Here is a 14,079-nt window from a genome sequence, read left to right on the forward strand (position 1 = left end):
AACACAACACAATACGAACAACACAACACAATACGAACAACACAACACATTACGAACAACACAAAACAATACGAACAACACAACGATACTGCACTGAACAACACGATACCGCACTGAGAAACACGATACCGCACTGAACAACACGATACCGCACTGAACAACACCATGCCGCACTGAACACCATGCCACACTGAACAACACCATCCCGCACTGAACAACACCATGCCGCACTAAACAACACCATGCCGCACTGAACAACACCATGCCTCACTGAACGACACCATGCCGCACTGAAAGACACCATGCCGCACTGAACGACACCATGCCGCACTGAAAGACACCATCCCGCACTGAACACCATGCCGCACTGAACAACACCATCCTGCACTGAACAACACCATCCCGCACTGAACAACACCATGCCGCACTGAACAACATTATGCCGCACTGAACAACATTATGCCTCACTGAACATTATGCCGCACTGAACAACACCATGCCGCACTGAACAACACCATGCCGCACTGAACAACACCATGCCGCACTGAACAACACCATGCCGCACTGAACAACACCATGCCGCACTGAACAACACCATGCCGCACTGAACAACATTATGCCGCACTGAACAACACCATGCCGCACTGAACAACACCATCCTGCACTGAACAACACCATTCCGCATTGAACACCATGCCGCACTGAACAACACCATCCCGCACTGAACAACACCATCCCGCACTGAACAACATTATGCCGCACTGAACAACATTATGCCGCACTGAACAACACCATGCCGCACTGAACAACACCATGCCGCACTGAACAACACCATGCCGCACTGAACAACATTATAACGCACTGAACAACACCATCCCGCACTGAACAACACCATGCCGCACTAAACAACATTATGCCGCACTGAACAACATTATGCCGAAATGAACAACACCATGCCGCACTGAACAACACCATGCCGCACTGAACAACACCATGCCGCACTGAACAACACCATGCCGCACTGAACAACACGATCCCGCATTGAACACCATCCCGCACTGAACAACACCATGCCGCACTGAACAACACCATGCCACACTGAACAACACCATGCCGCACTGAACAACACCATGCCGCACTGAACAACACCATTCCGCACTGAACAACACCATGCCGCACTGAACAACATTATGCTGCACTGAACAACACCATGCCGCACTGAACAACAACATGCCGCACTGAAAAACATTATGCCGCACTGAACAACACCATGCCGCACTGAACAACACCATCCCGAACTGAACAACACCATGCCGCATTGAACAACACCATGCCGCACTGAACAACACCATCCTGCACTGAACAACACCATCCCGCACTGAACAACACCATGCCGCACTGAACAACACCATGCCGCACTGAACAACACCATGCCGCAATGAACAACACCATCCCGCACTGAACAACATTATGCCGCACTGAACAACATTATGCCGCACTGAACAACATTATGCCGCACTGAACAACATTACGCCGCACTGAACAACATTATGCCGCACTGAACAACATTATGCCGCACTGAACAACATTATGCCGCACTGAACAACACCATGCCGCACTGAACAACACCATGCCGCACTGAACAACACCATGCCGCACTGAACAACACCATGCCGCACTGAACAACACCATGCCGCACTGAACAACACGATCCCGCATTGAACAACACCATGCCGCACTGAACAACACCATCCTGCACTGAACAACACCATCCCGCACTGAACAACACCATGCCGCACTGAACAACATTATGGCGCACTGAACAACATTATGCCGCACTGAACAACACCATGCCGCACTGAACAACACCATGCCGCACTGAACAACACCATGCCGCACTGAACAACACCATCCCGCACTGAACAACACCATGCCGCACTGAGCAACACCATGCCGCACTGAACAACACCATCCCGCACTGAACAACACCATGCCGCACTGAACAACACCATTCCGCACTGAACAACACCATGCCGCACTGAACAACATTACGCTGCACTGAACAACACCATGCCGCACTGAACAACACCATGCCGCACTGAACAACACCATGCCGCATTGAACAACACCATGCCGCATTGAACAACACCATGCCGCACTGAACAACACCATCCTGCACTGAACAACACCATGCCGCATTGAACAACACCATGCCGCACTGAACAACACCATCCTGCACTGAACAACACCATCCCGCACTGAACAACACCATCCCGCATTGAACAACACCATCCTGCACTGAACAACACCATGCCGCACTGAACAACACCATGCCGCACTGAACAACACCATTCCGCACTGAACAACACCATGCCGCACTGAACAACACCATCCTGCACTGAACAACACCATCCCGCACTGAACAACACCATGCCGCATTGAACAACACCATCCTGCACTGAACAACACCATTCTGCACTGAACAACACCATGCCGCACTGAAAAACACCATGCCGCACTGAACAACACCATGCCGCACTGAACAACACGATCCCGCATTGAACAACACCATGCCGCACTGAACAACACCATCCTGCACTGAACAACACCATCCCGCACTGAACAACACCATGCCGCACTGAACAACATTATGGCGCACTGAACAACATTATGCCGCACTGAACAACACCATGCCGCACTGAACAACACCATGCCGCACTGAACAACACCATGCCGCACTGAACAACACCATCCTGCACTGAACAACACCACCCCGTACTGAACAACACGATCCCGCATTGAACAACACCATCCCACACTGAACAACACCATGCCGCACTGAACAACACCATTCCGCACTGAACAACACCATGCCGCACTGAACAACACCATGCCGCACTGAACAACACCATGCCGCACTGAACAACACCATGCCGCACTGAACAACACCATGCCGCATTGAACAACACCATGCCGCACTGAACAACACCATCCTGCACTGAACAACACCATCCCGCACTGAACAACACCATGCCGCATTGAACAACACCATGCCGCACTGAACAACACCATCCTGCACTGAACAACACCATCCCGCACTGAACAACACCATGCCGCACTGAACAACATTATGGCTTACTGAACAACATTATGCCGCACTGAAAAACACCATGCCGCACTGAACAACACCATGCCGCACTGAACAACACCATGCCGCACTGAACAACATTATGCCGCACTGAACAACATTATGCCGCACTGAACAACACCATGCCGCACTGAACAACATTATGGCTTACTGAACAACATTATGCCGCACTGAACAACACCATGCCGCACTGAACAACACCATGCCGCACTGAACAACACCATGCCGCACTGAACAACATTATGCCGCACTGAACAACATTATGCCGCACTGAACAACACCATGCCGCACTGAACAACACCATGCCGCACTGAACAACACCATGCCGCACTGAACAACACGACGCCGCACTGAACAACACGACGTCGTACTGAACAACACGACGCCGCACAGAACAACACGACGCCGCACAGAATAACACAATACCGCACAGAACAACACAATACCGCACAAACAGTTTTAGATAATATTACGTCGCAGTCATGTGACGCGGACATGACGTCAATAGGCGGAACTCACGGCAAAATTATAATCCGTGGGCGTGGCTTGCAACAGGAAGTAGGAAAGCGGCAATTCTGGCAAACAAGACACAGCGGTTAGTAACACGATGACTTACAAGGCAAATATTTTTGTTTTCAGCTTGCAACTTGACCGTCTAGAGCGTACAAGGTAATTACAACTGTTTTTTTTTAGCCCTGAAAAGCAAGGGAGTGTGGCGTTTGGGAGGAATGTCGAACTCGGCGTCTGCTTCCAGCCACAGACGCCAAATTTCGACGATTATTTCGACTGGTCAACGGTTGTAAATTATTGCGTTGACTAAAAACTTTATTTAACTCTACTCTTAACTTTGCCGTTTCAGATATGCGGGTATTACACCGCGGAAATGACGTCAATAGGCTGAACTCTCGCCAAAATTCAAATCTGTGGGCGCAATGGCCTTGAGCGAGACACCGGATACAAACACGACGATTATCAACAGAAATATCTTTATTTTCTGCTTGCAAGTGGACCGTCTAGAGCGTACACGGTAAGTACAACTCATTGTGTTTAAAAAGATTTACGTTTGTGTAGTTTGCGTTGCGTTGTATCTGTGAATGTTGGTTTAGGCTAAATGTTAATGTTTAATTTCATTCCTTTAGGTTCCACGGTGTTTGTTGGCTGTATGTTTTCCACTGCAAGAAGAGGCTCGTATCATTGACCAGCAGGAGCTACAATGGTGAGTACCCCTTTCGTCTTCCATTTATGTTAAACACTTCCTATTTCATGTCTAACAGTACTCAATTTAACAAATAACCATAAATAAATACAGTGTGGGCAGTCACGTTAACATATGTGATTATCCTGCCTAATATGTTTATCACAAATATGTCACTAATCACTAATATGTTTATTTGTTTATCACAACACCTTTGGACCTTCAGCAATCGATTATTTCCCTTCATCTACATAGAGACAGAACGATGGTGTCTTAAACATCTCATTCATTTCACCAAATAACTTCACGCAGGTGGATAACGGCCGTCTCGGTCACGCTATGTTGCGTGATGCAGTTTTGAAGAACCAAATGCATTTATTCAATGAATAAGTCAAGCTAGTTCTATGTTTATGATGTTGTAAGTTACGGTACCGATTGAAGTTGAGTTCGAAGCCAGTGGAAAACAGCGCTGCGTTTGTGCTCTCCAGGTACAAATGTTGTGATCTCTGACTGACGACCGGGCGAGACTCGAGTAAGAGATGTCCAAACGAGCTCCGGCAGGGCGGGCCAAGGCGGAGCGAACGGACGCCCTTCAGGCCGCCAATGATGAGCTGAGAACCAAACTGATGGACGTCCAGTTAGAACTTCAGCAGGAGAAGAACAAGGTGAAAACCTCAACAGACAGACACTGCCTGCCTCCCTGCCTGCCTCCCTGCCTGCCTCCCTGCCTGCCTCCCTCCCTCCCAGTTTTCCCGATGTAGATTAGACATGCGTGTGCCATGACTGTGTCAGCCTACATCAACAAATGCACCGAGGACGTCAGCACCACTAAGAATATCATCACCCGGGGCAACCAACGACCCTGGATGACTGAGGAGGTACGTCAAACGCTACGAGCGCGGAACTCTGCCTTCAAGTCTGGCGACAAGGAGACACTGAGGACAGCGAGAGCCAACTTGAACCGTGCCATCAGGATAGCGAAGCGAGACCGCAGTCGAAAATTTCAGGATCGTTTCCACGACGTCAAAAACATCAGGAGTATGTGGCAAGGCATACGGGCGATTACAGACGACAACTCACCCTCCCCCCCCCGGTGGGTGTAGTTGATGCTGACTTTCTAAATGGTCTAAATAACTTCTTTGGGAGGTTCGAGGCACTAAACGGCACTCCAGCAGTTAAAACTGTCCCCCATCAGGAAGAGGAGGTACTCTGCCTTGACTCCGCCGATGTGTTGAAGACCCTGAGGAGAGTCAACCCCTGTAAGGCCCCTGGCCCGGACAACATTCCTGGGCGTGTGTTCAGGGAATGTGCAAGTCATCTGGCTGGGGTCATCACAGACATTTTTAACACCTCGCTGGGCCAAGCCACAGTGCCGGCGTGCTTTAAGACTGCCTCCATCATTCCGGTGCCGAAGAAACCTCAAATCACCTCATTTAATGATTACCGGCCTGTTGCACTGACTCCGGTTATGATGAAGTGCTTCGAAAGGCTGCTTAAAGGTCACATCGTTTCCAGACTCCACCGCCGCTGACAGGGAGAAGCTGCAGAGAGTGGTGAAGGCAGCCCAGAGGATCATCGGCCGCCCTCTCCCCTCCCTTACGGACATCTACACTACCCGCTGCCTCAGCAGGGCTAAGGCCATCTCAGCGGACAGCTCCCACCCTGGCTCCGCCCTGTTTGACCTGTTGCCCTCTGGAAGACGCTACAGGCAAATGAAGACCAGGACAAACAGACTCAGAAACAGTTTCTTTCCCCAAGCCATAGCCGCCCTCAACTCCAGCCGACACTGATGACACTTTCCTCCTGCACTATTGCTGCACTTTGTCCGCACTACTGTTTCTGATTATTTCATCTACTTTTCTACTAGTCGATTACTTGACTATGCACTGGATGGAGGTCTCCAATTTCATTGTACTATGTAGAATGACAATAAAGGTTTTCTGATTCTGATTCTGATTCTGATTATTTGACCCGTTCCAGTTTGCCGACCGGCAAAACCGCTCCACTCAGGAAGCCATCTCCTCCGTTCTTCACCTGAGCCTGGCTCACCTGGAGGAGAAGAACACCCATGTGCGGAGGCTGTTCCTGGACTTCAGCTCAGCGTTTAACACCATCATCCCACAGCATCTGGTAGGAAAATTGGAACACCTGGGCTTCAACACCCCCCTTCGCAACTGGCTGCTAGACTTCCTCACCAACAGACCTCAGTCAGTCCGGGTCGGACAGAACACCTCTGATGTCATCACCCTCAGCACAGGCTCCCTTCAGGGCTGCGTCCTGAGCCCCCTGCTGTGCACCCTGATGACACACGACTGCGTCCTCAGGTTCACCACCAATCACATCGTGAAGTCAGCAGACGACACAACGGTGGTGGGGCTCATCAGAGACAACAACGACCTGGACTACAGAGAGGAGGTGGAGCAGCTGGTGGGCTGGTGCAGAGAAAACAGCCTGATCCTGAATGAGGAGAAGATGAAGGAGATCATCGTTGACTTCAGGAAAAAACAGCCTCACCACGCTCCACTGATCATCAACAGCTCAGCTGTGGAGGTGGTCAGCAGCACCAAATTCCTGGGGGTCCACATCACAGAAGACCTCACCTGGACTATGAACACTACGGCACTGGTCAAGAGGGCACAGAAGCGCTTGTACTTCCTGCGGAGGATGAGGAGAGCCCACCTGCCCCCACCCATCATGAGGACGTTCTACAGGAGCACCATAGAGAGCATTCTGACAAGCTGTCTCTCTGTGTGGTGTGGAGGCTGCACCGCCTCCGATTGGAAGAACGTGAGGAGAGTGGTGAGGACAGCAGAGAGGATCATAGGGGCTCCTCTTCCCTCCATTCAGGACATTTCATCTCAGCGCTGCATGTCCCGTGCCCGTAACATCATCAATGACCCATCACACCCCCACCATGGACTGTTCTCCCTGCTGCCCTCTGGGAAGAGGTTTGCAGCATCCGCTGCAGGTCCACCAGGTTCTGCAACAGCTTTTTCCCTGCTGTCATCAGACTGTTGAACACTAGAACTGTTGAGCTCTAAACTGAACTCTGCATCACACATTCACAGAACTGTACTTTATGACACTACGGACCTCTATCTTACACTATCTCGCACTACCAACTTTACTGAACTTGCATAAACCCTTTAAATAGAAGTTTAATACATGGTTTAGCATTCCTCTGCACACTCTTGAATACTGTTTTGCCTACTTGCACTATTGCATAATTATCACTGCTGCACTTTATACTTATTTTTAATATATATATATATATATATATATATATATAGTATATGTATATATATATATTTTCATAGGATATGTTACTTCTATTCAACTGCAATATCACTACTTTGTTGTAAGACGTATGCAACGGAATTTCGTTTTGTATGCACCATGTGCAGACAAGATGACAATAAAGTTTGTCTAAGTCTAAGTCATGTCAGGTCAGCTGTCTGGAGAGAGAGAGAAGTCAGGACCTGCGGGCGGAGCACCACCGTGCCACCGCCGCCATGACGGAACTCAAAAGCAAACTCCATGAGGAGAAGCAGAAAGAGTTAGCCATTACCAGGGAGACATTACTGCGGCAGCATGAAATGGAGCTGATGAGAGTGATCAAAATCAAAGATGGAGAGATCCAGCGACTGAATGCCTTGGTCCTCAGCCTGAGGGACGGCTCCATGGACAAGGTGATCCGCTCTATCCGTGTCTGACTATCCGCACGCCACGTCGGGCTTCGATGCGGCCGCTACCGTATTGTGTAGCTTGTCCCCAGTAAGCGTCGCGGCGCTCCGTTGCGGTCTCAACGGCCCGGTGTGGCGCAATGTCTGCTCAGGTGAGGAGGGGGGGCGCTTTGCTGGCGGAGGTGGAGGAGACGCGGCGGTGTCGGGAGACGCGGCGGTGTCGGGAGACCGAGCGGTGTCGCCTCCACCAGGAGCGCGGAAGAAGCCCTGGCAGCGGCCCAGCAGGCCTGGCAGTCCCGAGCGGCCGAGCTCCGATCGGCTCATCACCAGCATCGGGAGGAGCTGAGCCGAACCAAGAGAGACTGCGAGAGGGAGATCCGCCGACTGGTAGGACTGATCAGATGCGCGGTGCGTGGCTATGTTCCCAATTTCGTTGTATACCTGCAGTGCAATGACACCTAAGGCATTCTATTCTATTCTATTTCACAAGAAGAAAATGTCCGGTTGCTCGCTTCGCTTTTGTCACAGCAAAGGTGTTCTAGTCGATTCAAGAAAAAAATTGGCCGGTTGCTCTCTTTGTTTTTGTCACAATTCTGGCAAATGAGTTTGCCCGCCTGCCTGAGCGCTCCCCGTTTGTACATCCAGACGGATGAGATCAAGCTGAAAGACAGAGCGGTTAGTGTTTTGGATGAAGCCCTGGGACCGGCCACGTCCACCGCCTTCAGCTGCAGACTCAGGCTGCCGAGCAGCAGATCGCTGCCCTGAGGGATTCCCAAAGGGCGGGCCTAAACTACCCTGGAAGTGGGGTCAACGCCGCTACTAGCAATCCTCTTCATTGCGTAAGCCACCTCATCACACACTTGCAGTACGCATGACTTAGTTCGTTGCTGGAGGAAGGTAGCACAAAAACAGTTTTGAACTTTGAACGAGTGCTTGTGTGTGTGTGTTGCGGGGCGTTTTCAGTCTCAGGAGGATCGGGACACGCGACGGTTTCATCTGAAAATCGCTGAGCTCAGCGCAGTCATCAGGAAACTGGAGGATCGAAACGCCCTGCTTTCTGAAGAGCGCAATGAACTGGTAATTTATTGACGGCACGCTTGAAGGTTTGCGCTACGTTTGATGCGCGCCATCCAGCGAGGCACCCATTGCGCTTGCTTATTAGTTGAGCGGCGCGGCGAGTCGGTTGCCTGGTAGATGTCTTTTATTGGGAGCCAAAGCCACGATTCCGTTCAAACCGATGCAAAAGGAATGGATACGTTCTGGCCCGCGTGTTGTGCGTCTTTCACATCCCGCACTTCATGCTTGCAGCTAAAGCGACTGAGAGAAACAGAAAGCCAGTTTCTGCCACTCCTGTACAAAAACAAACGCCTGAGCAGGAAGAATGAAGAACTCTCGCTGGTGCTGTGTCGCCTTGAAAACAAAGTGCGCTTTGTCACCCAGGAGAACGAGGAGATGGCAAGCTTGGTAAGTCGACGCGGACAACGGCGGCGTGCCAACAGAGTCCACTGCATTTGTGTTCCACAGAGAAGGCCTAGTTCGCTCAATGACCTGGACCGCGGTTGCGGCCAGCAGGACGGTGAAATGGAGTTCCTTCAAGTTGTGGAGCAGCGGCACATCATCGACGACTTGTCCAAGGTCTTCAGGCAGGCGACTCGGTGCACGTACGGCAGCGCCGCGCTCGCTCGCTGTCTCCAGGAAACCTTTTCCGTCCAAAGCTTGGCCGGCGGCCGCCATCCAAAAAATTGGCCCCTTAAATTCCGACCTTTCAAGCAGGAGCATTGTGCGCACGCGTTTGAACACGCTTTAGACTTGTTTTGCCGTTTTCAGCAGCTCAAAGCTCCCGTTTTGTCAGCGCCTTTGCCACTCGCTGTGCGCTGAAAACGACGGACTTGCCCGGCTGCTCAGCCCGTCAACCATGAGCCGCGAGCGCGACGTCATTGTCCGTAGGCAGCTAGTGGCAAAATGCACCCTGTTAGAGTTGCGCTCGCTCCAACTTATTTTGCAAGAACCACACGGGAGACAAGTAAGTTCTTTTGGACACCTGCAGGTGGAGAGTCCATCCGTTGTACGAATGAAGTCTGACTCTCGGCTCCTGCACGAGCATTTTAATTAAGAGAAACAGGGTGGGTGTAAGAGTGGATTGAATAGAGGAAGCCCTTGACCTCTAGTCAAAACATAGCAAGGGGTGTTTTACGACTTTGTGTAGGAAGGGATAAGCGATAGGGATAAATAAGGGATAAATAATATTATTTATTACAGGTCGCAGTCAAAGTCAAAGCAACACAATGATACGATAAAGATAATCTGGAAAACCCTGACACACCCTGTAGTTGTCACTTTTGGAAAAGACGAGCGTCCCTCCAATCATCGCCGGTGACGTGTTTTTCAGGCTCTGGAGACAGGAGCTCATGTCAGAAATGTCATTGTGAGTCGCGTTTGTTTCTGCGCCGGAGCCGTTCGTTCCCTTTGCATCCAAAGAATCTCAAAGGCGGATTATTTGTGTCGACAGGAGAGAGATTTGCTGCTACGATACCGACGTCGAGAATCTCTGAGGAGGAACAAAGCGTGAGGTCCTGCAAGGTGAGTCTGTTTGTTTGCGGCTGCTTGGTGTTGCGCAAGATGAAATGGCCTTTTTCTCGCTATCGTTCCTCTCGTCGATTCATCGTGAGGTGTCGCTTCAGTTTGTTCAGAGAGATGTTTGCTTCCGCGCCCGCAGGTCATCGAAACATTTTACGGCTACGACGAAGACGTGTTGGTGGACCCGGACGGATCGTCCTTGTCTTTTCACACCGACAGAACCCCCGACACGGAACCCGAAGAGGTAGCCCGCCATTTCTGCCAGCGTATTGGCACCAAACATTCCTCTTCAGCCTGGAATCGGACTCGTCTTTGCGTCGCGGGTGCTTTGTCGCCGGTCTGACTGATTCTGGTACTAGTGCTGTGTTGCATTGGTGTGTGCATGAAGAGGCGGAGCTTCGCTACCGCCAGCTGACGCAAGAATATCAAGCGCTGCAACGAGCCTACGCTCTGCTAGCCCAGACCAGCGAAGGGGACTACGACGCCGAGAAGGAGATCAAGGTGGCGCCCCTTCCCGCAACCCCCGGCCGGGTCGCAGCCTCCCCGTTCTCACCCAGCCTCGGGTGTTCTCTGGTCTGAAAGGAGGAGGAGGAGCCTCCCTCCTCCTCCTTTCAGACCAGAGAAAAGCTGATGGTAGAAATGGGTCACTATCAAAGCAGAGTAGCAGATCTGGAGTCAGCGCTGAAGCAACAAGGACAGGTAAGCTCATCAATGAGCACACCTTTTTCTCAGACAAAATAGCTACATTCTTCAGTCACTCATCCGTCTGGCATTACTGGACCAACCCCCCCCCCCCCCCCCCCCCCCCGAACGTGGCTGGGAAAATGCGGAGAAAAGCAAATGTCATTTTCCAGTCAACCAAAGAATTTGTGGATGAAAATGACACAACATTCCAAAGCTGTCCACGCGTTTGTCTCTTCTAGAATGTCAAGTGGGTGGAGGAGAAGCAGCTGCTGCGTCAGAGCAATCAGCAGTTGGCCGAAAAGGTGACGGAAAGAAAGGCGCTGGGCGGAGTCGCTTGGCGTCACACCTGTCGGGAAGCCCCGCAGATGAGGTCTGACTGTCTTTTCAGGTCAGGCGGATGGAGGCGGAAGAAGCGCGTCTGAAAGAGCACATCCAGGATATCCGAGACCAAAACGAACTGCTTGAGTTCCGCATCCTGGAGCTGGAGGTGGGAAGACTCGCACAAGCGTGTTGAGGCCAGAGATGTGACGGACGGACGGACGGACGGACGGACGGATGCATGCCTCTGCCTTTCAGGAGAGGGAGTGGCGCTCCCCCGTCTTGAAGTTTCTGCAAGTCCGTTTCCCAGACGGCCTCAGCCCTTTGCAGATCTACTGCGAGGCCGAGGGCGTGAGCGTACGTAAGGCGTCCCTTGCAACCCTAACCTTAACCCGAGGTCCCAGAACACCTTACATTGCTCCTTGCGCCTTTCCCCCGGACATCGTCATCAGTGATCTGATGAAGAAGCTGGACATCCTGGGCTATAACGCCGTAAGTGTATGTCGAACTCCTTATGTTCGCACTCCACGAGACTCGGCGGCTCAAATGTGACTTTTGGAAGGCTTTGCGCTGAAAGAAGCTTGTTGACGCTGTGCCTTTGGGCTCTTGCAGAATCTCACCAACGAGGAGCAGGTGGTCGTGATTCACGCCAGGACCCTTCTCACCCTAGCCGAGAAGGTAACGCGCACGTCCACGCACGCTCTCGCATTCTGCTTATGTGACAGCAGCCTTTCCTCAGTGGTTAGAATACATCAAAGTGACCAAGTCAGCACTTCAACAGAAGATGTTGGACATTGAAAGTGAGAAGGTAGACAGACACGCGACATCAGCCAAGGGGAACTCCGGCAATGTGCCCCAACAATTCTGACCTTGAGCTGTGCTAGGATATGTTCTGCAAGCAGAAGGGCTACCTGGATGAAGAGTTGGACTTCAGGAAGTGTTCCATGGACCAGGCTCATAAGGTAAGCCGCCCTCAAATCTCCCGCCGGACCACTGATGGACGAGGATTGCGGCCCAGAGGATCCTGGAGCTGGAGGCCATGTTGTACGAGGCGCTACCGCAGCGGGACTGCCCCGCCACGGACGGCGAAAAAGCCAGCCACGCTGGCGTGAATGACGTGCTGACGGCGGATCAGAGAGAAGAGCTTAGGAGCGCCGTGGACCAATGGAAGCGAGCCCTGATGTGCGAGTTGAGGGAGCGCGACGCTTGCATCCTCCAAGAGAGAATGGATCTGCTGCACAGCGCGCAACAGGTAAGGGCCCAAAGCCAGCCCGGCACTTACTTGCACGCTTACTGGCTTTTGAATGCCACTTTCCATTTGTCCGTCCTAGAGGAACAAAGAGCTGAAAGAATTCATCGAAGCTCAGAAGAGACAAATCAAACAATTGGAGGAGAAGTTTCTGTTTCTCTTTCTATTCTTCTCCTTGGCCTTCATTCTGTGGCCCTAACACCAGCTGGTGAGTGAGCTCCAGCGGCACCGCACTCGACACCTCCGATACACTGCCAGCCGGTCTCAGACGTTGGCAGACGCTCCGATGCCAACGTATACCCCCCGCCACGGTGACAGAGGCACCGCGTCACACCGGCGCTCATCCAATCAGAAGGCAGGAAAAGCAAATTCACATGCAGGGCACTTTTGAACCAGAAGAGAGCGCCACAAAAAACGGTTGTTGCCCCAAACGCGCACTAAAAAGGGTCAGAATAACAAGAGTCCCACTGGCCAGCCGGGGCCACCCGTCCAGCTGTTTCTTCAGGGGGGAAAAAAATTGGAGTCACCGGTGAGTACATTTTGCATTTAGCTCTGCTTTTCTGCTTCTGTCTTCAAGTGTGTGGCATCCTGCGATCAAAGATTCAGCCAACCCCAAAGCGGTTGACCTCAACGTCCCACCACCATGCCTACCAGAGCAGGTGACGTGATGCTTTGGACATCCTTCCGTCTCAGATGCCCAAAAGTACTCTTTGCCACATCTGCGGCAATACAAGGTGCAAATAAATCCAGCGTGGGCGGAACACGCACGTCTTCGGTTTTTCCCGCTTTGTTTGTGTGACAGCTGTTGTGAAAATTTTATACAAATAAAGTTGTATAGTACAGGTTTGGCCAAGCCGCAACTCCCGAACCGCATGCGGCTCTTTTATGTTCATATCAACATTTGTGTGTGTGTGTGTGTGTGTGTGTGTGGGGGGGGGGGGGTTGTGCGTGTTGGCTTCACTTGAGTTCAATTTGGTATTTTGGTCAAAAGCGCATGTGGTGAAATTCCACAAAGTAGGATGGGCAAACACATTTCTATGAGTGTCAATTGGGCTCTCGAAATGGCAGGGAAAAGATGCACAGCAAAACGAAAATACGTAGATGAACACAGGACGTTTTAATCAGAGTGGGAAAGTTTCTATTTTTTGTTGAACGTGATGGCAAACCATTCTGCCTGATATGTCAGACCTCAGCGCATTTCAAAGATTCAAATCTTCAGCGCCAT

At 51.4% G+C, this 14,079-nt stretch overlaps 1 pseudogene; it reads left to right on the top strand.

Moving 5' to 3' along the window:
- The first annotated feature begins 4,861 nt into the window (after window positions 1-4,861).
- On the top strand, window positions 4,862-13,722 carry LOC125966006 (janus kinase and microtubule-interacting protein 3-like; annotated as a pseudogene).
- Window positions 13,723-14,079: the final 357 nt, after the last annotated feature.

This window comes from Syngnathus scovelli, unplaced genomic scaffold (assembly GCF_024217435.2).
Source record: "Syngnathus scovelli strain Florida unplaced genomic scaffold, RoL_Ssco_1.2 HiC_scaffold_30, whole genome shotgun sequence".
Taxonomy (NCBI): domain Eukaryota; kingdom Metazoa; phylum Chordata; class Actinopteri; order Syngnathiformes; family Syngnathidae; genus Syngnathus; species Syngnathus scovelli.